The following is a 27,804-nucleotide window of genomic DNA, read 5'->3' on the forward strand; positions in this document are numbered from 1 at the left end:
AGATTGGGGCTTATTCATTGCATTTCTGTATTAAATTCAGCTTCAGTCATTTGTATTCTTTCTGATGGCATTTTGGAAAATGAATTGAAAAATCATATCAGTCACCAGTGGAATTGAACTGGTTTGGAACTTGAATCTCATGAGACATGTCATGTGGTGTGGGAATTGGAAATGAAACTATTCTGGGCAACATTTTCCCTCTAGGTAGAACAATAAGCTAGGCTTACAGATGGACACCCACTCATTGGCAATGGAGAAGGAAAAGGTTTACCTTTTGAGTGGGAAACACTGGGTGAAAAGTGAGTAAATATTCAGCTGATAGAAATTTCGTCCCTGATATCTATAATTGAATTTTACTGGTTCTGCGAAGAGCCACTGCACTTTTTGCTTAATTATGAATAGAAGACCCAAGACTTAGTGTGTTGGTGACGGCAGAGTTATAGTTTGAATATGAATGAAGATGTGCTGGGTATGAAAGTAACTGCAGGTGAGTAAATGGAGATTGTTAGCAGTTACTGTGAGAAGAAAAAAATTAGAAATGGAAAAACTCTGTATCACTGACTTGGGATGATGAAATGGTAAAAAAAAAAAAAAGGTGACTTGACATGGATACTGGTTAGGGGTGATCCCAAGAAAGATTTGTAGTCTAATTTTGATGTTTGGACATGTTGGGCTAATAAATTTTTTTGGAAGACTAGCAATGTTTTTGATGAATAAACTATGAGATAAAAAGATCTATGCTGGGCAATTTAGCATTTACTTGAATTGTTCTCTAATTGTTTAATGAGAGCTAGTATTATCCATTCCACAAGATTGCAAACTTCCTCAGGGTAGAATTTATGTTTTACATTTCTGTATCCCCTATAGTGATGTGTAAAACACTGATTACATAGAACATAACTGACATTTATATAGTGCTGCTTTAAAATTTACACAGCCCTTTATATAGATTAGTTCCTTGAGTCTCACAGGATTGTCTGAGGTAGGTACTACAGGTCTTAATTATTCCCATTTTATACATGGAGAAACTGCTTCCTTCAGCAAACAAATATCTGAGGCTAGTTTTAAGCTAGGTTGTTTTGATTTCAGGACCAGTACTATATACATGCTACTTCTAATTGATGGAACCCTTAAGTTATTTGTTTTTTGTTTATTTAAATTCTTAATTTTTTTTTGAGTAATCAATTCATAATGGTTTCTATAAATCTCTCTAAGGTTGGACTAGGTTTAGATTATATGGTTCCCAACATTGGATCTGTGATTTCGTTGCTATAGAGAACTCCTGCAGGAAAGAAAGATTTTCCACCAAGGCAGGTCACCATCTTCTGTGCTATTTATAATCTGAGAATTGCTGGGAATACTGAAAAATAAGGTGACTTGACCCAGACACACAGCCAGTACATATCAGAGGCAATACTAGAACTGGGCTTTAAGACTGGCTACTAACAATTATACCAAGCAATGCCATGATTGATTGAGGATATTGAATTAAAACTAGGGAAACAGCAAGCTGTGTACATCTATTTGGTGATAGGATGGGCAAAGGTGGTAGTTATAGTGATGGCAAAGGGCATTGAATTTTTTGAGAGGTAAGGGGGATTGTTTCATCTTTCATGAAACCTGAACTTTGTATTTTGGAAGTTAACTGATAGCAAGTCTAACCAATATCATCAAGAAGCTAGAAAATGAATCCAATAAATTAACAAACAAATGATTTAAAATGAAAAAAAAAAAAACACCAGGAAATTTAAATAAGATTTTCCTTTCCTTGTCTCGTTCCCAAGAGCAATCTACTCTTTAACATAGACTGTGACTGACTTGCTAGCCAGGAAGCAGCAGGGTTAATTAAGCATGTTCTCCTGGAACAGTTTTCAGTTCAGTGAAATGATTAGTTACTAAACAAACATCATTTATTGTTTATGAAGCATTAGTAGGCAAAAGAAGTGCAGAGTATTTCTTTTAGCCTCAGAGATATGCTAGCTAGAAGCAAATCAGGTTTCCAATGAGAAGAAAATATAGCAATACTCAGTCATGTTGTTAGTATCAGAAGGAAATTGTATTTTCCCTGGCATTATTATATAATATGTTCCTTCTTTTCCCCTATTTTCTCATTAATTTTAAATGTTAATAATAACAACAATTACTAATACTTAGTTGTTTTCCTTGTTTTTAGTTGTTTCAATTGATTCTGATTCTTTGTAACTCCATTTGGATTTTTCTTTTTTTGATTTAATTTTTTATTATATCTTTTTATTTATAAGATATATGCATAGGTAATTTTTCAGCATTGACCCTTGAAAAACCTTCTGTTCCAACTTTTTTCTTCCTTCCCCTCACCCCTTCCCCCAGATGGCAGGTAGACCAATACATGTTAAATATGTTAAAGTATATGTTAAATACAATATATGTGTACATATCCATATAGTTATTTTGCTGCACAAGAAGAATCAGACTTTGAAATAATGTAAAATTAACCTGAGAAGGAAATAAAAAATGCAAGCGGACAAAAACAGAGGGATTAGAAATGCTATGTAGTGGTTCACACTCATTTCCCAGAGTTCTTTCTCTGGGTGTAGCTGGTTCTATTCATTATTGAACAAATGAACTGATTTGGTTCATCTCATTGTTGAATAGAGCCGCATCAATCAGAATTGATCATCATATAGTATTGCTGTTGAAGTATATATCTAATGATGTCCTGGTCCTGCTCATTTCACTCAGCATCAGTTCATGTAAGTCTCTCCAGGCCTTTCTGAAATCCTCCTGTGGATTTTCTTGGCAAAGATACTAAGGTAGTTTGCCATTCTCTTTTCCAGCTCATTTTACAGTTGAAGAAACTGAGGTAAACAGGGCTAAGTGATTTGTCCAGGGTCACACAGCTTATATGTATAAACTCATCGAGATGTGTCTTCCTGAGTGTAGGCGTGGAGCTCTATCCATTGTGCTACCTCTCTTACAGTTATATGTGCCAGGCACTGTGTGAAATGCTTTACACTTATTATTTCATCTGATTCTCATACAATAAGCCTAGGAGTTAAGTGCCATTCTTATTTTCTTTTTATAGGTGAAAAAACTGAGTTTAAGTGATTTGCCCAGAATTATATAGCTAATAAGTGATTGAAGTAGGATTTAAACAGCCCCTGTGTTCTATTCATTGTGTTATCTAGTTTTCCCCTATAAATAAATACAATATAAGAAATTAGTGGCCAAGTACACAACAGCTACTATGTTTATAATGCTTTAAATATTGTAAAACATCGGGACAATTTTATCTTATTTAATCTTCAAAACAATCCTGTGAGGTAGGTGCCATTATTGTCTCCATTTTACAGATGAGGAACATATTTCAAAAGGAGTAACATTCAAGTCCAAGCTATGTCTATTTCACTGAAAATGATATATTTCTTTGGATCTATGACCACTCAAAATGTAAGGGAAAAACAATGTCCCCTCCAAAAAAAAAATCACAAATGGATTTACTTTTGTCTGATCCAGGACTATGATCTTGGATTTTGCCAGATGTTTGGCCATACAGAGTGTTTGGCAATGGAACATAAAGCCCTGCATGACTATGGCCAACAGGAGGGCACCATCTGATTCAAGAATCCTTTATAGAAAAAAAGCTGTCAGCACTCTCCAATTTACTCTTCATTGTTCCAGTTTCATTACTTTCTCTCTACTTAGTTTCAAAATGTTCATGGGTCATCAATGATACTCTTTAAGTTGATCCTCAGTTGGAAATTTTGCAGGAAGGTGTGTGTGTGTGTATGTGTGTGCACACACGTGTGTGCACATGCAAACATGAGCTTTCTGTTCAATAGATACTAATTTACAGTGCTGCAAAATGCTGCCAGAGGTTTTTTTTTTTTTTTTTCTTAATAGTCTTCACCCTGCAAAAGGCACATGTGCTTTAAGTTTCTCCAAGGCTCCTGGGTAATTGTAAACATTCTAGAAAACAAAACATCATAAAGGAAGATTCTTATTGTTAAAAGATTTGGTTTTATTTTCAGTGACTAAAGTGACATGCTTAAAAACCCCAAGCCCTCTACCTTCTGTTCCAGGTCATTTTCATAATAATGAAGAATAAAATGTTTTAAGGAACTACACTTTTTAATATATTCACCATGTAGCTAGACTGTAAGCCCCTGAAAGGCAGAGATCATATGACCTTTGTCTTTATATTCCCAGAGCCTTTCACAATGTCTGCTACATGCTATGGGTTGCTTAATAAATCTTATTCATTAATTATCATTATCAATCATTGTTATTAATTCATTCTTTTTTAAATGAAAGATTTTTATTTTCAAAACATATGCATAGATAATTTTCAGTATTCACCCTTGCAAAACCTTGTTCCAATTTTTTCCCTTCCTTCTCTCCACTCCCTCTTTTAGATGGAAAGTAATCTAATATATGTTAAATATGTGCAATTATTTTATACATATTTATACAGATATGTTGCATAAGAAAAATCAGATCAAAAAGGAAAAAATGGGAAAGAAAACAAAATGCAAGCAAATTATGATAAAAAGAGTGAAAATACTAAGTTGTGAGAACTGAGTTCTCATAGTTCTCTCTCTGATTACAAATGGCTCTCTTCATCGCAAGATCATAGGAACTGGCCTGAAGCATCTTTTTGTTGAAGAGAGCCGCATCCATCAGTATTAATTCATTCTTTATTGGTCTTTTCTTTCTTTAAAATTTTGAAACAAGTCTTTATTGATGTCTTATGTTTTTTCATCATCATAGTTATCCTTAGTATCCCTTTACTAAAGGGAAAAATATAGCATTTTTTAAAAGACAAAAAAATGAAGAAAAAGAAGAGAGGAAAATTGGCACAACTGAAGAATACATTGACAACATTAGAAAACATGTATAATGTATAATATCTGTGGACCTCTATGAAAGGGTGCTTTGGGGATATCTTCTCATATCCCTTTGAGTGACACTTAAAATGTCTGTTTACATTGTCGTAGTTATTGTGTATATTTTCTTGGCTTTGCTTATGTCACTTTGAATCAGTTTATGTAGTTCTTTCAATTCTTTCTTATAAATATCACATGCATCATTTCTTATAGCATAGTAATATTCCATTATATCTATATCTATCTATCTATCTATCTATCTATATCTCACTTTTCTATTTAAATCCCAAATTCAACATAACTTCTGTGAAGATGATTACAATTTATGTGTCAAATATATATATATATATATATATATATATATAAAACAGGGAGAGAAACTCTGAGAATTTGGTAAAATCCTCCTGATTTACCCTATGTTGATATATGATTTCAATGGGCATTGAAGAAGATGGTGAAAAACATGCTGATCGAGTCTATGCTTTCTCTAAACAGAGATCATTTTTGTGATGTGGGTTTGTCCATTAAGAACCGGATTGATAACTCTAAAGTTCTCTGCTTGGGTCATCCTGTAAAGCATTGTGGTAATTTAAGTTCTGAACTCCTTTGTCCTATAAATTATGTCCCTTTGCAGTGTGGGCTTCTTGGGTAGAATTTACAAGTACTCTCCTGTGAAATGCCTTCCAGTTCTTTACAGTTGCAATCTGATATGAACACAGGAAGCTGGTATTGAAACATTTCTCTCATTGTATAATTGTCACATTAATGAAACCTAATGCTCTTTGTGAAGAAACCTGTAACTTGCTATACTTGTCCTTTCATTATGAACTCCAATTCTTCTGAAGTTAGCAAATTCTTTGACCTTCCAGAAATCTAACATCAGTGCCCTGGGAACATTTTGCCTGATGACCTGTGGGAAAACACAAATTTGTGTTTTTCTGAGGGTGACAATGGGACTTGTAGTCCATTACCCCTGTTAACTATGTCAGGTGTCTGGTATTTTAGTTGTCCTTTTTCACATTGTGAATATTGTTCAGTTTTTCTTGGTAGTAAATCGAGAGTTTGTCTGGTTTGATTTTCATTACATCTTTTAGTCTAAACCAGGACGTATGCTTAGAGTCTGTAGGTGCTCCAATCCATATTGAATATGTACACTCTCCCTTTCTCTCTCCTGTAGCAAATCTTATCCCAAGGATAAACTTCACAACTGACCATCCTCTCAGTTAACTTACAGAAAAGTAAGAAGATGGAATCTTCAAAATATGATTTGACCCCTGGAATTCAACCTGGATAAGCCTGTTGTCTCTCATGGCCATAGAGGAGTTATCAAAACAGGTTGAATTGAGCAAGCAATATTCTGTGAGACATTTTTGGCATTTCACCCAATATTTTGTTAGGCACTCCATACTTCCAGTCAGTCTTCTATGTCTCAAAAATCTCCATTTAATTTTCAATTTTTAGCTATAGCTATTTATCTATCTACCAGTAAATCAATGTATATACTTATGTATTAAAAAATTGTCATATTCACCAACTTTTATAACTGTGTGTTTCCCTTCCCTCCTTCTCCTATGATACCACGGTACCCTCAGACCCTTTGCCTGATTCTAGTCTGCATTCAATCTGTTACAACTTGGACTGGCTTATTTTTCCTTAGTTGAGCAGTTGTGTCCTTGTTCCTGGGGGCCCACTGAATTAATGCTAAACTTAATTAGTCTGTATGCCTGATTGGCCTAGTGTTCTGTAGCTAGGAACTCCTAAACTCGAGTTCTATGAGTCTCAGCTTCCCTAATACCAGCATATGCCATCATGCCCATGTTCAGGTACCAATTTCAAGGATTTTCTCTTCTGTTTCTCTAACAGGATCCATGCCCTCTCTAGTTCACCTGCCTATAATCTTAAAGTAAAGTCATTGTTTCCCAAATCTTTTACCCAAATTGCTAGCTATTCCCTCCTAAAAGATGGTTAGATAGCTTCTAACTCTGTGGGCAGAAATAGATTTTCCAAAAGTTTGGTCTGTCACTTGTTATTAATGGCTTAGCAGTGGTTGCTGAAATATCAAGCAGGAAAAATGAACACAACCTTCTTATTACTTGTTTCTGAGACGGCTGCAATAATTTGAGCAGAAACGGTCTCATTTCCAAAAAAAAAAAAAAAAAAAAAGAAAAAAGAAAGAAAAAAAAATCTTTCATGAAAAGCTTGAACCAGAGCTGCCATGTTCACTTGTTTTTAAAGCCCCTATAGGCCATGTCACATATCTGGGTCATGGGGTCTATTGATTATATGTCAGGCCCCAAGGTGTCAGTAATCAATAATACTAACCTACAGAAAATATGGCTGTGATTTCATAAAACACATCAAGTTTAGCATCCATTCCTTTTGGTCTATGATTTTTGTTTTGAAAAACAAAAGGCAAATCACCTAAATTGCTAGAATATTCATGGAAACAAAGGCAGCTGACACTCCTAAATTTAGATTACTTAAACACCTAATTTCCTTTTGTTTCTCAGTCCTGGAACAAGATGGGGTAAAATTGGGAGGTAGGAAAAAGATAAGACAGGAATTTAAATAGAACTATTCCTGAAGAATAGAGAGGAATAGTGATTTTGTTTTGAGGTGAATAGCACTATAACCTTGACCTTTTATTAATATTTAATTAGATGCTTAGAATGGAACTTTTTTTTTTTTTTTTTTTTTTTTTAAACACTGAAAACTCATTTAACTGATGAGGGCACCTAGTGATGAAGGTGACTTATTACCTCTGAATTTGCAACTGTCCCCTGGGAAGAATTTTTTCCATGGATGAGGGGTGCTATATGGAGTATGGCAAAGACCTTATTCTAAAGTGTGTTTTCTAGCATAAGGGGTGAAAAAAAGCTGATGTTCTGCTATCTGATTGACATCCCTAGGATGATCATTAGGATGAGAGATCTAGATGTAGAGGTAAAGACCTCAGAGGCCATCTATGCTTTCTTTCTTTCTCACCTCACAGATGAGGAAACAGGCTCAGAGAAGTGACTTGATTTGCTTAGTCACAAGAACAGTGTCAGAGACAGAATTTGATTTCAGTTCCTCTGGACTGTTAGGTTCTACAATGGATGGAGTGCTGGACATGGAGTCAGGAAAACTTTTCTTTTTAGTTCAAACTGGGCCTCAGACATGTTAACTGTGTGGCCCTGGGTAACTTATTTAACTTTGTCTCAATTTCTTCATCTGTAAAATGAGCTGGAAGAAAAAATGGCAAACTGATATCTTTGCCAAGAAAACCCTAAAAGGAGTCATTGAAGTCAAATACATTAAATATTAGACAGCATCACTCTTATAGATCTATGAAGTACTATTAACTGATTCAAGAAAAGCATTTTATTAGAGGAAACAATTTTACAGGAGACAGTTTCCTAGGAACAATGTATTGTTCCTTAGACCATCTCTATGGACATTGCTTCTAAAATTGTGTGCCATAACCCATTTGTATTTTCTCTTTATATTCCTATCCCGTAAATCCTCAATAGGTTGTCTACTCAATGTATTGGGGGCCCTCCTCTAGAGAGCTTGACATTTTGCTAAATATTTGCTGATTTCATTTCAATTTGGTTCTGCTTTACTCGGTTTGACACTGTTGAATAAGAAATTATGCCTCTATTGGTATCCAACCAGTTTCTATAAACATAATACATTTCATTTTTTTATGATATTATTCAGTGCTAACCATGACCAATATTGGCTAACTTGCTTAAAAAGTAATATTCAGAATGCGCTCTATTTCATAACAGAGAAGTGATGGACTAGTATGTAGAATGAAACACACAGTTTTGGACCTGGCCAATGTGGGAATTTGTTTTGTTTAGCTATACTAATATGTTATTAGAGGTCTGAAATTTTCTTCATTGGCAGGAGGAGTGATAAGATGGAAAAAAGTCCCCAAATGCTTAATAGTTGGAAAAAATTAAGAATTATGAGAAGCATTCTAAATATTATTAATATAAAAAGATATAAACATTAAAACTTCAATATGACCTAAAATTATGTTAAAATGAATGAATAATATTGTGATGATTGACAAATGTAAAGTGAAAGGGGATAAAATTGTGGAGTTTAAAATATAGAACATTTAGAGTTTATAGGGCTGAAACTTCTGTGTAGTCTATACGTTTTTGATTTTTTAAGTGTCCTGAGTATTATAACATATTTTTCACTGTCATGTTCTATATTGGTCTTTTCAATATAGTCCCATAGCAGCATGATTGGATGATATTAATCTAGGGTTTTTTTTAATGTAATATCTCTGCTCTTCTTTGAAATAGAATTAGTGCTTAAGCTGTAGCTATATTCATGGTGCTTTTTTGTCCATAATAAGAACCATAGTAGATATCCATGTTGCCTAACTAATGATATTTTTAATTATCCTTTTATATATAATAAAATCAATTTCATTAACTTCTTTAATATCCTTTCCAAAGAAAATCTACAATTCATTCCTTTGTTCAGCTGTAATTTTCTTTCTTGTTTTTCTGAGGCAATTGGGGTTAAGTGACTTGCCCAGGATCACACAGCAAGGAAGTGTTAAGTGTCTGAGATTAGATTTGGACTCAGGTCCTCCTCCTGACTTCAGGACTGATGCTCTATCTACTGCATTATCTAGAGGCCCCTGTAATTTACTTTTGTCTTTTGATTTCACTTATGGTGAGAATGCTAAGAATAATATAATTCAGTTTTAGTAATACAATTGTCTATTGGACCAATAATCTCAGGTTAAACATACCAAATATTAAATTAATCTTTATACAGTCCCCAAACCATGTGATTCTTAACATCTTTTGCTCTTTGTTCTAATACTCTGTTAGTGACAAAATAAGAGGGTGGGACATCAAGACCTAAAGGTAATTTTATATTTATTTGTTTTATGATTTGTCATGACTAAAGAAATCATTAACTAGTGGCCAATCAACTAGCAAGAAACCTTTGTATTCTCAGCTTGGCTGGTCTTCACAAAGCACCTATAGTCTTAAATCAAGCCTCTACTGCTTGAGTGTACAGCACAAACATAGCCTTTGAGAATCCAAAGTCACTTTTATGCAAAAAAGAGACACTGGTATAGGAGTCTATGGAACAACAAAGGAAAACAACAGCAAATTAAAAAGGAAAAAAATGTAATGATGCTACAAAAGAATTCTATCCTTTGATGTCGTCTGGCAGCAGTATATGAAAAATTTTATTATGAAATTACATTAATTGGGGAAACTTTATGTGGTATATAATCTTGCAATGTAACAATGCTTCATAAAATAGGCCTGTCAGACAAGGTATTTTTTGAAATATTTAATATTATAAAAGTAATATCAATTTATTAATGACATTAATTTGATACTAGCAAAAATTCTGATCAGTCTAATAGCAATATATAGTAGAGATCTTTTGATGGCACACTTGAATGAATAAAGAATTATTTGTAATTTTTAAATAAGTTTTAGGATGTAAATAGAATTCCCTAGGGTGGAAACAGTTTGTTCTCCTAAGTATTCAAATACTTAATTATCTAGATAGCAGGCTTTTGGTTACCATAATGCCAGTAGCCTCAAGCATATGATTTAAAATGGCTCTGAACATCAAGAAAAAAATGGAAAACATTTCTAGCAACTAAGATGCAGTTTAAAAAGTGAACAATAATACCAAGATTCTGTAGCTGAAAACCTCAAGATTTCACCTGATAGACTGTGATTGGTTTGTTTCCTGGCTTAGAATGAAAGATGTGTTTTGATGGTATGGGGTTTAGAAAAAGGTTGGTATTTTTTTGTATGAAAATTAAAAGCAATAGGAGATAGAAAAGACAACAAAGAGAAAAGAATACAGATCAGGAGCAACAGAAACACCTAGACTAAAAGTCATGGCAACAGCATACGTGACTAGCAGAAATTAAAAGCAACAAAGAACGTAGTAAGCAGTAAGAGGTAGACTAGTTCTGTGCTTTGACAAAGAGCACCTACATTTTGAAACAGCCACAAAAACCACAATTCCAGAGAGCCTCTGCTCTCTTTCTCTGTAGCAATGTGTTGAGTAGCCTCTAAGGACATTTATGCCCCATGAAGAAAGTAGGATAAGCACTAATAGTTGAGCAAACTTGGGAGTGGATGAGAGTAGATATTGTGTGGTGATAAGCAATCACTTGAATTCTACACCCCAAATCCCCTATAGTCACACCCACAGTTCATCAACTAATCAAGGATAATTTATTGACACTTACTTTGTCCCAGGTACTGTAATAGGTACTGGGAATACAAATACAAAATCGACACAGTCCCTGCCCCAAAGGGGTTTATATTCTGTTAGTGAATAATAAAGTGATATAAGAAGACAAGGAAATTATATAGTATATTTAAAAGATTTCCAATAAAATTTCTCTAGAAAAGTTGCAGTGTGAACTTTTTTAGCTCTATAGAAAACTTTCTTTTTATGGAAAAGTTTACTCCCCAACAATTGGCAAAAAAAGAAAAAAAAAGATGTATAGTTCTTTAAACATTCCCCACAATCTTGTTTAATCCTACCAATTTGCCATCTCTCTGAAGGAGAGGAAACATTGCATTGTGGTGAGGGTAATGAATAGAGTTTGGAATCAGGTAGTGTTCAGATACGGGTTTGTATAATGTCAAAACCACGTAACTATTGTCTTGACTATCAGGTTCCAGAGTCATAATAATAAGAAATATTCCATTTAAAGCAGGTCCCCCTCTACTGTTATAGAGAATTTCTACAATAGAGACAACTGAAAAAGTCAAATGAAATTTGTGATTAGCATCCCAATGTGAGTGATTCTACCTATACTACTGTCTTCTGTATCTCAAGTGAGTCTCTTATTGGTGCCATGCTGGCTTTTTGTCTAAAACTCTTCTTAAATGTGAGACCTTGATGGTCTCTGGGTATTTGACCAGAATGCAAAAATCATTACCTATGGTTTTATTTTCAGAAACTATTTCATTGTGTACTGCCCTCAGGCAGGGCAAAGCTTCCTATTGAGACTATTTGTCCTTTGTTGTTGGTATTCCTTCTCCTCTTGGGTACAGCAATAAAGTGGTTTTTTTGTTTTTTTTTTTTAAATGCTCTCTCCCATATCACACTTTTGCTCTTCATCAAAACTCTCTTGCACTACAAGATCACTGACCTATATTTAACTGACTAGCCTCTTTCTTGAAAAGAAAATTATAACTTCTTCAGTTCCATGGTATCTACCCTCTTGCACCTGCCACAATTAAAGAAAAATCACTGTCCTTGTCTTAGTAAATACATCTGTTTAGAACTTGAGGAGATAATTCATTGTGGTTGGATCATGTGAACTTCTCATGTTCTGCTAATTGCTTTCTTTATAATTTCCTTTTTACCTAGTGTATCAGCTCTCAATTAGAGTTCATCCATAGACTCATATACAAATGAACAAAGTATAAAACAGGAGAGGTAAAATGTATTTGTGGGGTAGGTAGGTAGTGCAGTGTGTAGAGTGCAGGGCCTAGAGTCCAGAAGAGCTGAATCCAAATACAGCTTAAAATACTCATTAGCTTTGTGAGCCTGGTAAGTTCACTTCTGCCTGCTTCAGTTTCTTCAACTGTAAATTGGGGCAAATAATAACACTCTCAGGGTTATTGTGAGGATAAAATGAGATCATATTTCTAAAGTGCTACGCACTATAAATGTTTGTGCCCTTTCTCCTTCTTTGTATTTAAGTGTTGGGGAAGGAATTAGGAGATGAATTAGCATCATATATTAAAAAGATATTCTCATGTAAGGGAATCTTGAAACTGGAAATGGAGGTATTGGGGAAGGAGAATGTGAGGGAGAAAGCATGATAGAGAACAGCTGAGTAAAATGCTAGGAAGGTAGAAATAGAAGCAATAATGTAAGTGGAGTATATGTAGGTCAGATCACCTAGGTGAGTGTAGGAAACTAAATACAAACCTGGCATAGAGAGTGGGGGCTGGGGACTTCAGTTATCCATATATCTGATAGAATTCTCTCTATTTGCCAAAAGCAGCATGGTTAGTAATTTCTTAATTACTTTTCTCTTTAAAATTTTCTCTTTAAAAAGGTAGAGCAACAAAGTAAGAACAATTTCTGGATCTGGTTCTTACTAGCAACTGGTTGCTGTGATGGAAGTGCTGGAAATTGTGGTAGAGAAGTGATCACTTTCTCTGAGAATTTGTGAAATAGCAAAATAGACATGTGCAGATAGTTTAGTTGTTCAATCACATCCAAAATTCTTCTTGATCCCATTTGAGACAGTTTAGTTCAGTCATATCCAAAATTCTTCCATTTGGGTTTTTCTTGGCAAAGAGATTGAAGGAGTTTGCTATTTCCTTCTCCAACTCATTTTATAGATGAGCAAACTGAGGCAAACAGGATTAAGCAATTGTCTTGAAGAGACACACAGTGTCTGAGGTCAGATTTGAACTCGGGTTTTCCTGACTCCAGGCCTCTACTGTACCACTTAGTTGCTCCCTTGAGACTGTGCTACAGTGGGAAAAATGATGACTTTAGAGTCATAGAATTTAGTTTCAGATACCACCTTTGATCTTTTTTTTTTTGGGAAAATCACTCAAAATTCCTGGGTCTTAGTCTCCTCATCTGTGAGTTGAAGAGTTAAACTAGAAGGCCTCTGAGGTTCATTTGAGGTCTAGGCCAATGATTCTATAATTTTATGAGTATTGGACCTGAAGTCAGAAAGATTTCTCTTCCTGAATTCAAATTCAGTCTCAGACACTTGTCAACTTTGTGACTATGGCAAGTCACTTAACCTTATTTGCTTCAGGTTTTTCATCTGTAAAATGAATTGGAGAAGAAAATGGAAATTCCTTCCCCTCTTTGCCAAGAAAACCCTAAGTGGAAGGGTGAAGAACTGGATACTACCGGATAACAACAATATATAATAAAGTTAATTATATAATCTTTCTGACATCATTCAGCTACGATTGTGCTAATTGAATTAAACCTCATAATTATTAGAGGAACACTCAGGGAGATCTCATCTCAAGAGACTAGTTTAAGGATCCATAAAGAAAAAAGCTAGCCTAGTGCTATACTGTTGCAATTCATGGGGCAGCAGAATCATAAACAAAATGGTGGATAACCAAATGATGGATGGAAAGATTTGTGATGGGCATAAATATTCTGCAGATATAACTGTTTATGATTTGCATGCAAGGCAGGGTATAAGGATATCATCTAGGAAATGTATAATCAGAAGGTAAGGTAGTCTAGTTACATACCAAGACTAAGGGATAACAAAAAGAGAAAACTTGAATACTATACTACTAAATGCAATATATTAAAAGACACAGAGGGAGGCTATTACTATGATTTTTCATGAGGTATTTATGGGAGGACATAAAGAAACATAGGTGAGAAAAGTGTCACATTTAAGACTGGTAAAAGCTCTCATTCAACTACGTCATTTTATAAATGAAGAAGCTGAGAGTTCATAGAATTTAGATGATTTGCCATGATCATAGTAGATTTAGAATTTGAACTGAGATACTTTGGTTCCAATACATTTTTTTTCCACTGTACTATGTTGTCAGCCTTGGATATAATGTGATCCAAACTGTGGGTTACCCTCATTAATGTGATTATTGGGTCCACTTAAGTTTAAGATGTAATCTTATGAGTTTCAATGGCTTTCCCCTTTCTAGTTTCTATTAATTCATTCAATCAAACAACTTTTACTATGTTAAGCACTTGGAATAAAAGAAAAACAGAATACAATACCTGCTTTGGAGGGGCTTCCATTATAATGGATAAGAAATAATTAATGACATATACCTATAAAGTAGATGGCAGTTAACTTTAGAGAAGAAGATACTAGCACCTAGGATTCTGGGAATGCTTTTTTAGAGAAGGTAGCAGTTAAACCAAGTTAAAAAGGAGACTAGATCTAGGAATCAGTTGTACTGGGAAGATGAAAAATATGGTTCTGTGTTCATTTTGCCTTCCATAATTTGGAACCAACAATTGCTTTTGTTCTTAGTTGAAAACAAATAAGACTTCATTTATGTGGGGCTATAGAAGGCTCCATGTGTTTCTTCCTTGGGGATAAACATCTATCTTATAATTGATGAGAAATTCTTCCTCAGCATGACCCAAATTCAGAAAATTCCTGTAGCCCTATTAGTGAAAGTCAGTCCTCAGCTAGGATTCTAGATCACTGTATTCAGAGGACAAATACTAAAAGTTCTTACGTTTATCTAGTATACTCTTCTTTCCTAATCCCCAGCCACCCTACCAACTGCTGACAGAGCTACTCTCTTATTTAATATAGATTGGGAAATTCATCTTTACTTTAAAAATGGGTCCTCTGGTATAGAAATAATAACACTATGACTAATTATAAAACCATTACATGATTAAACTCAATTAACTTCAAATAACCCTCGAAATTTGCTTAATGTCAGCCCTTGGCCCTGGCTGAACTGATAAATATTGTTCACCTTTGAAATTTCTATAAAAAGAGAATATTGTGGTATAATGCCTGACACTTTAGGGAGAAAACTAGAAATCTCTTTGTACTGAGGGAGGAAGTGCTTTATATGGGTTAGCTCAAGGAGCACTTTCTCTTATGTTGGGTCTTGGTTACAAATGAGGCCTTTCCTTTGGGACTATATGTTAATGGTCTTGTCTCAGGTTTTCATTAGGGTGATTGTCAATTAATTGCTCTACTATGAACCTGGAACAGAAAAGCTGAAATGGGTACACCTAGCAAAGATACAGTCTTTCATTTGGATATTATGAATTATGAACTAGGCTGACCATCTTGCCTGGGGACCCCTACTCCCCTGGTCAGGTACTATCATATGTTATGACACAGAACTTCTTCTTCTTTTTTTTTTTTCCCCCTAAGGCTGGGGTTAAGTGACTTGCCCAGGGTCACACAGCTAGGAAGTGTTAAGTGTCTGAGACCACATTTGAACTCGGGTCCTCCTGAATTCAGGGCTGGTGCTCTATCCACTGCGCCACCTAGCTGCCCCCAGAACTTCCAAGAGAAGGAAAGAATGACCAGAAAGTATTGTCAAAGATGGAGCTGTCACTGAAGCTGTGTTATAGATATGTCACTACCAAACCCTTTGGTGTGCTCAATATCCAAGACCTTAGTCATCTTGGACTGAAACACAGAGGCCACAAAACACAAGAAATACAGGAGAATTCTGTCCCGGAAACACCAGACATACATAGTTATATTAGTTTACCAAGAAGACATCTTAGCTAGTTTTCTTTTTCTTTCCTCCAAGGTAAAAAACTCTTAACAGGATATAAACACTAACAAAAAAGTCTCTCAGTTTTGTTTTTTTTTTAAATTGGCTTTAAGTAGCCCCAGAACAATAGAAAGGGGCAGTAAAGTGGAGTCAGGAAGAACAGAGTTCCAATCCAACCACAGATATTTACTAGCCACATGAGCTCTATTTATCTCAGTTTCCTTAGCTATAAAATGGGGATTAATAATAGCACCTGTCTCCCAGGATTATTGTGAGGATCAAATGACATAATAATTGGAAAGTGATTGCCACAGTATCAAGCATACAGTAAGCACTATATAAGTGTTTTTATAATACCCTCTATGGGGCTTTTGGCAGTAATTCCTACCTTTCCATTTCTACTCTGGCTTCTTTATTTTGCAAGCAAATACTTTGCTCTTGTTCTGGTTGAGAGAAGTAGGACTCTTCTCATTTACAACAGAGACTATTTATTTACAGAAATCCTATCCCTCTAATTCTGGCAAGAAATAAGAGTGCTTCCACATAGTGCTATGATAATAAGAGAAACAGGGCAGTTGAGTTGTGAGAGTAGGAATGCATTAGCTGTTGTCAATAGCATAATGAGGGCATTGCCCTCTTTATTATTGTGAGACTATCTGTAGGCCATTATAAAGGCTGGAAGAGCTAAAGCTCTGGGCTGATCCTTACATGGGCTTTTATATTATAACTATAAAGTTGATTGTTTTGGAAAGGAGGAGAGCAAGAAACACAGTTTAATCTCTTCTTGGCATAGCAGAATAGTTCTAGACAATGTAGTCATCTGGGTAGATTTCTCTGTGCTGCTCTCTCTCCATATTATATAATATATGTTATAACCTGCTTGAAATCTAAGGCTCAAAATTGGGAGAAAGAAAGAAGGGAATAGGCATTTATAGAATGCTCAAAATGTGCCAGTCATTGTGCACAAATATTTTACAAGTATTATTTCATGTGATTCTCACAATAGATGCTGCTATTACATTTTTAAGTTGAGAAAATTGAAGTAGATTGTGTGTAAGTGTCTTGCTCAGGGCCACACAGCTAGCATTGGTACAAAGTGAAATTGGAATTTAAGGTCTTCTGCACTCCAGCCCCAGTGCTCTATCCATTGCACCAGGAGTGTCTCTAGGAATGCTGGTCCTTTGATCATGTCATCTTCTCTCTCTCTCTCTCTCAACATTGAAATGGCATGACTTCTCTCTTGAAGCTGTAAGTCAAAAGAGTTGAATTTTTATTCTCTCTAGCTTTCCCTGACTCCATCCCTCAGGTAAGCATAGAATTCTGACTAATCAATCTATATCAATGAGGAGAGTTCCATATCAATGGAACCAGAAGCTTGGTTTTGTATATCTTTGCAAACCTTCAAGTACTATCTATATGTCACCTATCATGTAGCAGAATGTTAACTATGGAATGGAAGAGTTTCATTTTGTCTGTGTCCCCTGTGCCTTACACAATGAATTAAACATACATATTAATAAATGGATGTTGAATTCAATTGATAATACCCTCTGAACCTTTCCTGATTCTCACTGTTAGTGATTATAGGGCTCTAACAATTCCCAACTCTATAAACCTATAGTTTTTGATGAAAGTTGTCTGGATTGAGCGAATAGGTTCTGGAAATATTGGGTCTTCAGCTTATGATTAAAAAAAAAAAGTATGTCCTATTCAAATGATTATGGCATCTCTGCTGGCTTTAGTACCTTGTTTTTGCCTGAGTCAGCTATTGTTTCCTTATCCAAATTCCAGGGCAGCAAAAGCAAGCATAGGCCTTCCTGGACAAAACAATAGTAAATTGTCTGTCAGACTCAAGGTTGTTTTTAGCAAACAGATAACTAGAATGATTATTATGGTTGGACAGATTAGCAGAAAGCTTTTTTGGATTGTTTAGTTCTTCTGATAAATTGGGGAGTCTCTTGTCTGGGTGCTAAAAGCAAACTAAAGAAATATTTCTGCCCCTGCTCCTTTCTCCCCTTTTTAAGTACCCATTGAAAGGAGGATGTAGTTATCATCCTGCTGAAACTTCACAAGAAGAGACAGCCTTTGATGGCCAGCAGACATAAGTGAGTTTCACCAACTAAAAGTCCTCTTGGGCTGCAAGAGGATGGTTCTTATGGAAGGATAATTGAAAGACTTTATAGAGAACTTAGACTTTATAAACTTATAGTTTTTGAGTTGGAAAACTTTAAATCTAAGTCTAAGCATGTGAATAACTGATTCTAAGAAAAGGTAATAGGACATACTTAAAGTCATATAGCTAATTATAAGAAAAACTATATTTTGAATTGAAACTCTTTGACTCAACAATAAGCCCTCTTTTGACCACAAAGCTTTCAAAGTTTGGATTTAAAGAGTAGGAATTGGTTGGTTTTTATTGATATTAACATATAAATAATAAAGAAAAGATGATGTAGCAGAAAAGCTACTGTGCTAGATATCAAGAGATCTGAATTTGTGTTAAAGAAAACAATAATTTTTCTGTTTGAGTTTGTTGTTTTATCTTTTGTATTTTTGGTAATTCACAATAGCAGAAAATGGTACTAGGAACTTCTAATTCCTTACTTTCAAATAAGTTTTCTACAATATCATTCCATATTCTTGAAGAATGGCTTTCTTTCAATCTAATTGTTCCAATATATCCCGAGACTTGCCTTTAATGGCTGAACTAGGTAATTAAGCTATCTAAGCACAACTCTGATACGCAGATAAATTTTAAAAAGTTGAAAGTTTGAAGAGTTGTGTTAAGGATTGAATTTTAAATTATTAGAATTGGAATAGTATATCTTAGAAGACAGATTTTTATCAAATACATTTACTGAAAGGATTTCTCCTTCCTAATCTATAGCTTTTCTTCTTATCCTAGATTCATTAATTTTATTTATGTAAAAATGTAAATTTTTTAAATATAATTTAAATAGCCCATTTTGTATCTTATAATTTTATTTCATTGAGAATCTTTTCATTCTCCATAATTGTCAAACCTTTGCTATTTTTATTCTATGACATATCTGGTTGGAATTTATTATAGTAGATTGTATAGCATGCTGGTCTAAATTTACCTTCTTCTAAACTACATTCCAATTTCCCCAGAAATTTTGTAGACTCCTATAAATATGATTTTAGTTCTAGTTTATCTAGAATTCATCTATTTTTATTTTTAATAATTTGCACTAGAAAGTTTGGGCAACTAAGTGACACAGTGGATAGAATGCCCAGTCTTGAATTGGGAAGATTCATCTTCATGAGTTCAACTCTGGCCTCAGATACTTACTAACTGTGTGACCCTGGGCAAGTCATTTAATTCTGTTTGCTTCAGTTTCTTATATGTAAAATGAGCTGTAAAAGGAAATGGTAAATTACTCCAGTATCTTTGTCAAGAAAACCCCAAATAGGGTTGCAAAGAATCAGACATTAAACAGTGAACAGCAACAACCAGAAAGCTTGTATAATTAGTGCTTTGTAATATCATTTGAAATGTTTTATGCTAACCCTCCTTTATATTTCCTTTTTTCATTATTTGCCCTAAATATTTTTTATTCTTTCATCCATCTTTTAAAAAAACAAACAAAATGATTTTATCTAATTTTATAAAGTATATTCTTGGAAATTTGATAGATATAACACTAAATCTGTAAAGTACTTTGGGTAACATCTTTTATAATATAGGTGTGGAATTACAAAAATCATATAGTGCTCAAGTTATTTAGGTTTTTCTTTATTTTATGAAAAGTGTTTTGTATTTACATTTATTTCTTTCACCTTAATTTCAGATATTTCATATTCTATTTAAATGGTATCTCCAGAATTTTGATATTTATGCAGAGAAATGATGATTATGGAGACTTACTTTGATGGGATTTGTGGAGCTAGTTTCTATTCTGCTTTATACTAAAATTCTTGATTGTCTTGATTTTTCAATATTTTAAAGTTTTCTACATAAAACAGTGACCCTTCCACATAAAATAAAGAATATTTTCATATAAAATGTCACCCTTCCAGAGAGAGAATTTTGCCTTTACTTTTCCAGTGCTTATTTCTTTTATTTCTTTTTTTTTTTGACTTATTATGAGAACTATTATTTCTAGTGTCTTGTCAAAAAAAATAGTGGAGAATTCTCTTTACGGTAAATAATGTTTGATCTTCATTTTATGCAAATGCTTTGATCATATTAAGTAAAAGTCTCATATAAAGAATTTGATTAGATGCCTATAATCTTCACTTTTGAGAACAGTTTATACAGAATACAATATTTGTACTTTAGTTTTTTATACAATTCACTTGCAAATATGTTTGAGCCAGGAGTTGTTGATGTTATTTTTGTCAGTTCATTTATTTCTTGCTCACTTTCTCTTTTTGAGATAAACTATACCATATTGCTTGTTCTCTGTTGCATTTTATATTTTTGTGACTATTAATCCATTTCATTTAACTTATTAGTTTGTTTGACATGTGACTACATATAGTCATTTCTAATATTTTTCTTTATATTTTTGCCCATCATTGTGAATTCTTTCTTCTCAGTATAGCTTAACTGTAAATTGAATGGAGAAAAGTAATATACATAATTAAAAAGATAAGAAGTATGCAGATCACAAAGAGCTTTAAATGCTCAATGAAATAATTTATATTTGGTTTTTAAAACTATTATGAGTTTTCATCAGTCAAAAATTTTTGAATTAAAATTGTGGCAACATGTCTTTCTGTCTTGCCATTGATTGAGACAGTACTTAGACACTTAGCAGCAAAATTATTTCCAAATCAATCAAGTTGTACTTTTTAATTGAATTGAAGATCTCTGCTGCATTTACAGACATAGCATTTTCCAGTGACCCAGAAGCATAAACTGTACCAATCATCTAGCAGGGTCATATCTTTGATTCACAGGTCTAGTCAGAATGGTTCAAGAGAGATTTTGTTAATGGATCCATGGACCCAAAGTGAAAGAAAGTCTTTTTGTATTAAAATAAAGAGATTGGAAGTCAAGAATGGGGTATTCTATTTCCATTTGCATCTCAAATTACTTAATCTATATCCATCATTACTACAGAGTGAAATTTGGTTCTCCACACTTTAATTGCTAAGACTTTTGAAATTCCTATATGGATGAGGTTTTGGGAATTCAAAAACAAAAATATCTTCCTTGAGGATAGGTACTCTATATTGTTTTGTGTGTGTGTGTGTGTGTCCATAATACTTCAATAGGATTTTGTATATAGGAGATGCTTGTAAAAAACAGTGGAATAATTGACTTCTTAGTCTTGTCTTTTCCAAATTCTTACATTGCAGTAAAAGAGATTTGAGAAATATTTCCTAGAAAGGTTCAATAAGTCTATTTTCTTTCTAAAGTCTTTCTTTTTCTTCCTTTCTCTTTTTACTTCTCTCACCCTTTTCTCTTTTCCTTCTTCCCTTTCCTCTTTCTACATCTTCTTTTTTCTTCCCTTCCATTTCCTTCCTTCCCTCTTCCTTTCTCTTCTTTGTTATCTTTATTTTTTCTTTCTCTTTCTTTCTCCCCTTCTTCACTGCTCTTCTTTCTGTCTCTCTTTTCCCAGATGTATTGGGACAGTCATTTTGCATCACTCAACAAACAAAAAATGAAAAAAGATGATACCACAATGCCATTATCTTTTATTCTCCTTCAGTGCATATTTCCTATTAATTATCTATATTTCTGCTTCTTTGCTTCCTGAATTAATTCTTGAGTATAACTATTGGAAAACTTTATGTGGGGAGGAGCCAGGATGGCAGAATAAAGGCAGAGATTCACCTGAGCTCTCCTCTCCTCCAAACAATTTTAATAATGCCTCTAAGCAAATTCAGGAATGGCTGAACACCAAAAGAATTGAGTAAAAGAATTTTCTAGCCCAAGAAAACTTAGAAGGTTGGAAGGAAAGGTCAATTGCATTAATGAGATAGTAGAGCACATTCTGGCACAGGCTGGTCCCAGAAAACCAATAGTATGCCTTGGAAGTGACAGATCAGTAGCAGCAGTTGTCTCATACCACAAATGGTAAAGGGGTCTGACACCAGGGGGTGAACTCTAATATATTTTACAAACTTGGATATAAGTCACTGGATCTCAGAGAGAGGAGGAGCACTAGCTCATTGAAGTTTGAGACCACAGGGGATTCTGGTCATAATTTCTGGATGGAAAAGAGTGCTTATGGTCACTCAATGATCAGAGCATGGCCAGGATAATAGTACACATACCTCTCCCTAAATCAAACATCTTGAAAAAACAGAAAATTTACATATCCCCAGAATTCTCTCTGAAACAGCCTTATAAAATAATCTGAAGCTTAGGACAATGCACTCCCAACTCCAGAAGCAGAGCCCCACTTTAACATAAAGTGAAAAGTTAGGAAACAGGCTGGGACAATGAGCCAACACCAGAAAAAAAATCCTGACCAAAAAGTTATGATGATGACAAGGAAGATTGAAATACAAACTCAGATAACAAAGTAAAAACTGCTACATTCAAAGCCTCAGAGGAAAATGTAAATTGGTCTTAGACTATGGAAGCTTTCAAAAGGGATTTTAAAAATCAAGAAATAGAAGTAGAGGAAAAATTGGGAAGAGGAATGAGAAAATCATGCAAAAAGAGTCAACAATTGGTAAAGGAGATATTAAAAAATACTGAAAAAAATGAGACTTTTAAAAATAAAATGGGCCAAATGATGAGACATAAGAATTGAATAAAGAGAAGAATGCCTTGAAAAGTATAATTGAACACTTGGGAAAAGAAATATAGGGGAACCAAGATGGTGAAGAATAGACAGATCTTTATCTGAACTCTTCTTGCTTTCCCTCAGATCAATCCCAGATCAAGCCTCTGAATGAGTTTTGGAGTAATAGAATATATGAAGTATAATAATTTTTCAGCATAAGATATTTTGGAAAAACTTCAGGAAAGGTCTGTTTTAATTGGGTGGTGGGGGAGGGGAATGGTTTGCAGGCCAGTGCAGGCATAGTGCAGTGCAGTGTGGTAGATTTAGGGCAGAGAAGCTTTCACAGGCTGGGGGAATCTAGCAGGAGGCTCATAGCCAAAATATAGCAGCGTTTACTACTCTGTCTGGGTACAGAAGCCAGTGGATCACCAGATTAGCTGTGAAATCTCCAATGCAACTATAAATGGCAAATAGTGAGCCCCTGAACTCATTCCTACTCATATGAAAAAATGCACTAAATCACTAATCAACAGAGAAATATAAATTAAGACAACTCTGAGGTACCACTACATAAATGTGATTAATGTTGGAGGAAATAAGGGAAAACTGGGACCAGGTCCCAGACCAAGGGGAAAAATTGCAAACACCCAAAAAAAGAGACAATTTAAATATCATGGAACCACAGTGAAGAACACAGATTTAACAGTTTCTACATTAAAGGACTTGGGGGGAGAGGGCTTAGATTGGGATGTTCTAGAAGGCAAAAAAAGCTAGGATTACAATCAAGCATCACCTACTCAGCAAAACTAAATATAATTATTCTGGGGAGGAATGGATATTCAATGAAAAGAGAACTTTCAAAAAGCATTCCTGATGAAGAAGCCAAAATTGAATAGACAATTTGACTTTCAAATACCACGCTTAAGAGAAACATAAAAAGGTAGTCAGGAAGAGAAATCATAAAGGATTCAATAAGGTTAGGTTGTTTACATTCCTCTATGGGAAAACGATACTTGTAATTCCTAAAACTTTCTCATTAGGGCAGTTAGAGGGAATATACATAGACAGAGGGCACAGATGTGAATTGAATACGATGGAATAATTATTAAAAAAATAAAATTAAGGGATAAGAAAGAGGAATGAATTTGGAAAAGGAGAAAAGGAGAGAATGGGCCAAATTATCTAACATAAAAGAGACGTGAAAGAGCTTTTATAGTGGAGAGGAAATAGAGGAGGTACCAGAGAGTATGTAAACTTTATTTTTATTAGAATTGGCTGGGAGGGGGGAAGGAAAAATAACATACACATTCATTTGTGTTTGGAAATCTGTCTTAATGTAAAGTAAAAGAGGAGGGGAAGAAGATAAAAAAGGGGTAGGGACTGATAGAAGGGGGGGTAGATTGGGAGAGGTAAAAGTCAGAAACAAAATTTGTTTGAGAATGAACAGGATGAAAGGAGAGAGAATAGGATAAATACAGGGAGAATAAGGTGGAGAGAAATACATAGTAACCATAACCAGGGAAACAATTACAGCAAGTTTCTCTTCTAAAGACTTTATTTCTTAAATATATAGAGAACTGAGTCAGATTTCTAGAAATAAGAGTTATTCCTCAATTGATAAATTATAAAATGATATGAATAGGCAGTTTTCAGATGAACTGATCAAAGTTATTTATAGGCATATAAAAATGTTCTAATTAGAGAAATGTAAATTAAAACAATTTTTGAGCTACCATCCCATACCTATCAGATCAGTTAATGTGACAAAAGAGAAAAATGACAATTTTTAGACAGGATGTGAGAAAATTGAGACACTAATGCATTGTTGGTAAAATGGCAAACTGATTCAACCATTCTGTAGAGCAATTTGGAATTATTCCCAAAGAATTATAAAATCATGCATATCTCCTGACCAAGCAAGCAATATCACTATTAGGTTTATATACCAAAGAAAACATTATAGTCCTTGCATCTTCGTGACCAATGATGCTATTTATTTTCCAGATAACTTATTCAAGAAACTCAATGAATGTTGAACCTTTTATAAATATTTGCCATCACTTTTAAAAGGAGAACTTTCCTTTATAGTATTTAGTTTATTGATCACAATTTGTTATATGCATTATTCTACTTATATTTCAATGATTTAATGGTAGTAGGATGGAATAGTTGGTGAAGGAATGGAAGTAATTTTAGAAATAAACTATAAAGTCAGATATTAGATAATTGTCAGTAGGGTCTTTATATGTTTTGACCTTTGAGTGAACCTAGCTAAAATAAAGAGGAGAAAATTAGTATTGGCCAAATGTATGCTTGTACTTTAGGATGTATTTAAACATCACAAGCTTGTGGATCACAGGAGAGACAGCTGTAGTATTATGGGCATTTAATGTTCAAATGTTTGTGAAGGTGTTTCCTGATTTAGGGATCTGAAGAAATAATTTTAAATTTAGGACATTTAATTATGTAAAACATAGTTCTCGACCCCTTACTCCTGGAAAATAGATAATTTATTTTATATTAATGAAAGTAGAAAGACCCCATCTATATTTTTGCCTTTGTGTAATTTCACAGCCAGAGGCAACATTTCAGCATTTCAATAAATAAATGATATTCCAGTAACCTCTCTAGGGAGAAGAGTACCACATGCAATGTTTACAATGCTAATTGCTGGAAATGATTATGCAGCAGTTTGCTTTGAGGTCTCAAGGAACAATAAATAGGTAGAGGATCATAGCTATAATTCTTATCTTCTGTGATGTTTGCCATCACTTTAAAATCTGGGATGTTGTTTATTTCCTGCTAGTTATTTGGTCTAATAGTAAATGCACTCCTATATTGTAGTGAGTACTTATGGTACTTGATTTGGATAGTTAGACTTTTGATAAGTGTATTTAACTGAAATAAGGAGATTAATACACTTTGCCACAAAGTTACAATTGCTCTGTATAGAGCATCTGGAACCTTCAAAGATAGACTGTCCATAAAAACTTAAACTATATTCAAACTACTTTGTAATTATGTATCTGTTCAAAATTATAATTCACTAGTTCCCAAGGATGTGTCTGCTTTACAGGTCAGCCAGAAGACATGATTACTTCAATGAAAAGACATTTAATGAAACAATATAGAAAGAAATGTAGAAATAGAACATTTCCTCCATAATTTTTGGGTATGCTCTCCTCAACTGCACATGTCATTAGTAAGGAGAGTAGAAACACCTGGGGAAAATGTGTGGAGACATATACGTGTTGGACACAAATATGACTAAGAAGCATACAAAGAGAGTCAATTTGTAATTCTCATGCTACAGGACTTCTGATAATGGGATTATGTTGTTCCCAGCTGGTCTGGAATGGCATAAAGAATCTGCCAGTCACGTTGTCTCTGCTGACTATACAGATGTGGTGTCTGGTTTCTGCTAACCATTGCTCTTTATCATTCTCACAGTGATATTGTTGGATGTGCCCTGCTAGTCCTCTGGCTGCCCACAGATGTATTCTCCAGAACAAAAAGAGTGGGCTCTGCTGTGTCCATTTTAGTTTAAAGCACAGAAAATTAAACTTTAGCTGTTTAAGAAAGGACCATCACATATATTATCGAAAGGACTAGGAACACTCTCTACTCCATTTTCTTCCCCAGGTTGGCTATATTGGGCATTTCTTTTCCTATAGGAGAGTTTTCATTTTGGGAGCTAGGACCTATGAAAAAGAGAACAAAGAAGCCAAAAAAGTACACAGACTTTAAATATTTTTTATTACTTCTTGCTTTCCAAGGGCAGAATTACCATCTTGGGATTCCAAATGACTTAGGGTCAGAAAGTCCTTGTAACTCTGGTCAATTCATTGCATCTAGACAAGTACAAAAGCTGTCCAGAGGACAAAGTTTTTGGATCATAGACCAAGAGTTTGAGGGAATCTCAAATGGCAGCATCCGAATTAAATCACCTCATTTTTTACAGCTAAATAAAATAAGAGCCAGGGAAATGTAGTGATTTAGGAACATAAAGGTAGTAATTCTTAGTGGAGGATTTGAATCATTTTCTCTGACTTCAGTTCTAATTCCTCTGTATCACACTATGATTACCTTCATCCTGTTTTATTGAATTCATTCAATAAACATATCACACACATGAGGACTAAGTAGGTCTGAGCTCTAAACTACAATGAATGTAGAGCTTTTATTAAACTAGTTAAGGATAAACATTAACTAGCATAGAAGCAGCTAGGAGGCACAGTGAATAGAGCACCAGCTCTGACGTCAGGAGGACCTGAGTTCAAATGTGAACTCAGACACTTAATACTTGCAAACTGTATGACCTTGGGCAAGTTATTTAACCCCAACTGCCTCAGGGGGAAAACATTAGCTAGTATAGTCATAAAATTTTTAAAATAGATATTGCAATTGAATGGAGATTTAAAAATCACAAAAATTGGTTTATTTATTATCCATTTATAACTTATTCTCATCACACATTTATAACTTTTAGGGTTGTATAGAAGCAACTTATGTAACAATTCTTGTAGACATTTTAACTTACCAGACCATAATAGTGAAAAATATATTAAAAGTAAATATGGAAAGATTTAAAAATACAGATGTACAGAGGTTGTTCCACAGTTATATGCTGCTTCTTGGGTAGTGTATTACTGAATAATAAGAAATTTTAAGCTCTAAACAAGTAATATGTATAATAGATAGTCATTTCATTTTGAAAAAAATTTACCAAACATGACTACCCTCCTTAGTTCAGAACCTCATGTCCTGTCTCCTGGCTGTTGCAATAGCTACCTGATTTAGTTTTTTCTTTTCTCCTTCCCTCCCTCTCTCCTTCCCTCTTTTCCTCCCTCTTGTTCCCACCTTCCCTCTCTCTCTTCTTCTTTCCCTTCCTTCTTTCCTTCTTCCCTCCCTCTTTCCTTCCCTCCCTCCTTCACTCTCTCTATGCAGTTTCCTTTTTCTCTTTCTTCTCCTCTTTTCCTCCCTCTCTTTCTTTTTTTTTTC

At 34.4% G+C, this 27,804-nt stretch overlaps 1 long non-coding RNA gene across 1 annotated transcript in view; it reads left to right on the forward strand.

Annotated features, from left to right (window-relative positions):
• Window positions 1–406: 406 nt before the first annotated feature.
• LOC141553711 (uncharacterized) overlaps window positions 407–27,804 on the forward strand; it is a 267,456-nt gene continuing 240,058 nt past the window's right edge. Inside the window, exon 1 of the long non-coding RNA XR_012485597.1 lies at window positions 407–487. This is a non-coding gene — a long non-coding RNA (uncharacterized LOC141553711). The remainder of the gene's footprint in view (window positions 488–27,804) is intronic.

The sequence above is a fragment of the Sminthopsis crassicaudata genome, chromosome 2, assembly GCF_048593235.1.
Source record: "Sminthopsis crassicaudata isolate SCR6 chromosome 2, ASM4859323v1, whole genome shotgun sequence".
Classification (NCBI taxonomy): Eukaryota; Metazoa; Chordata; class Mammalia; order Dasyuromorphia; family Dasyuridae; genus Sminthopsis; species Sminthopsis crassicaudata.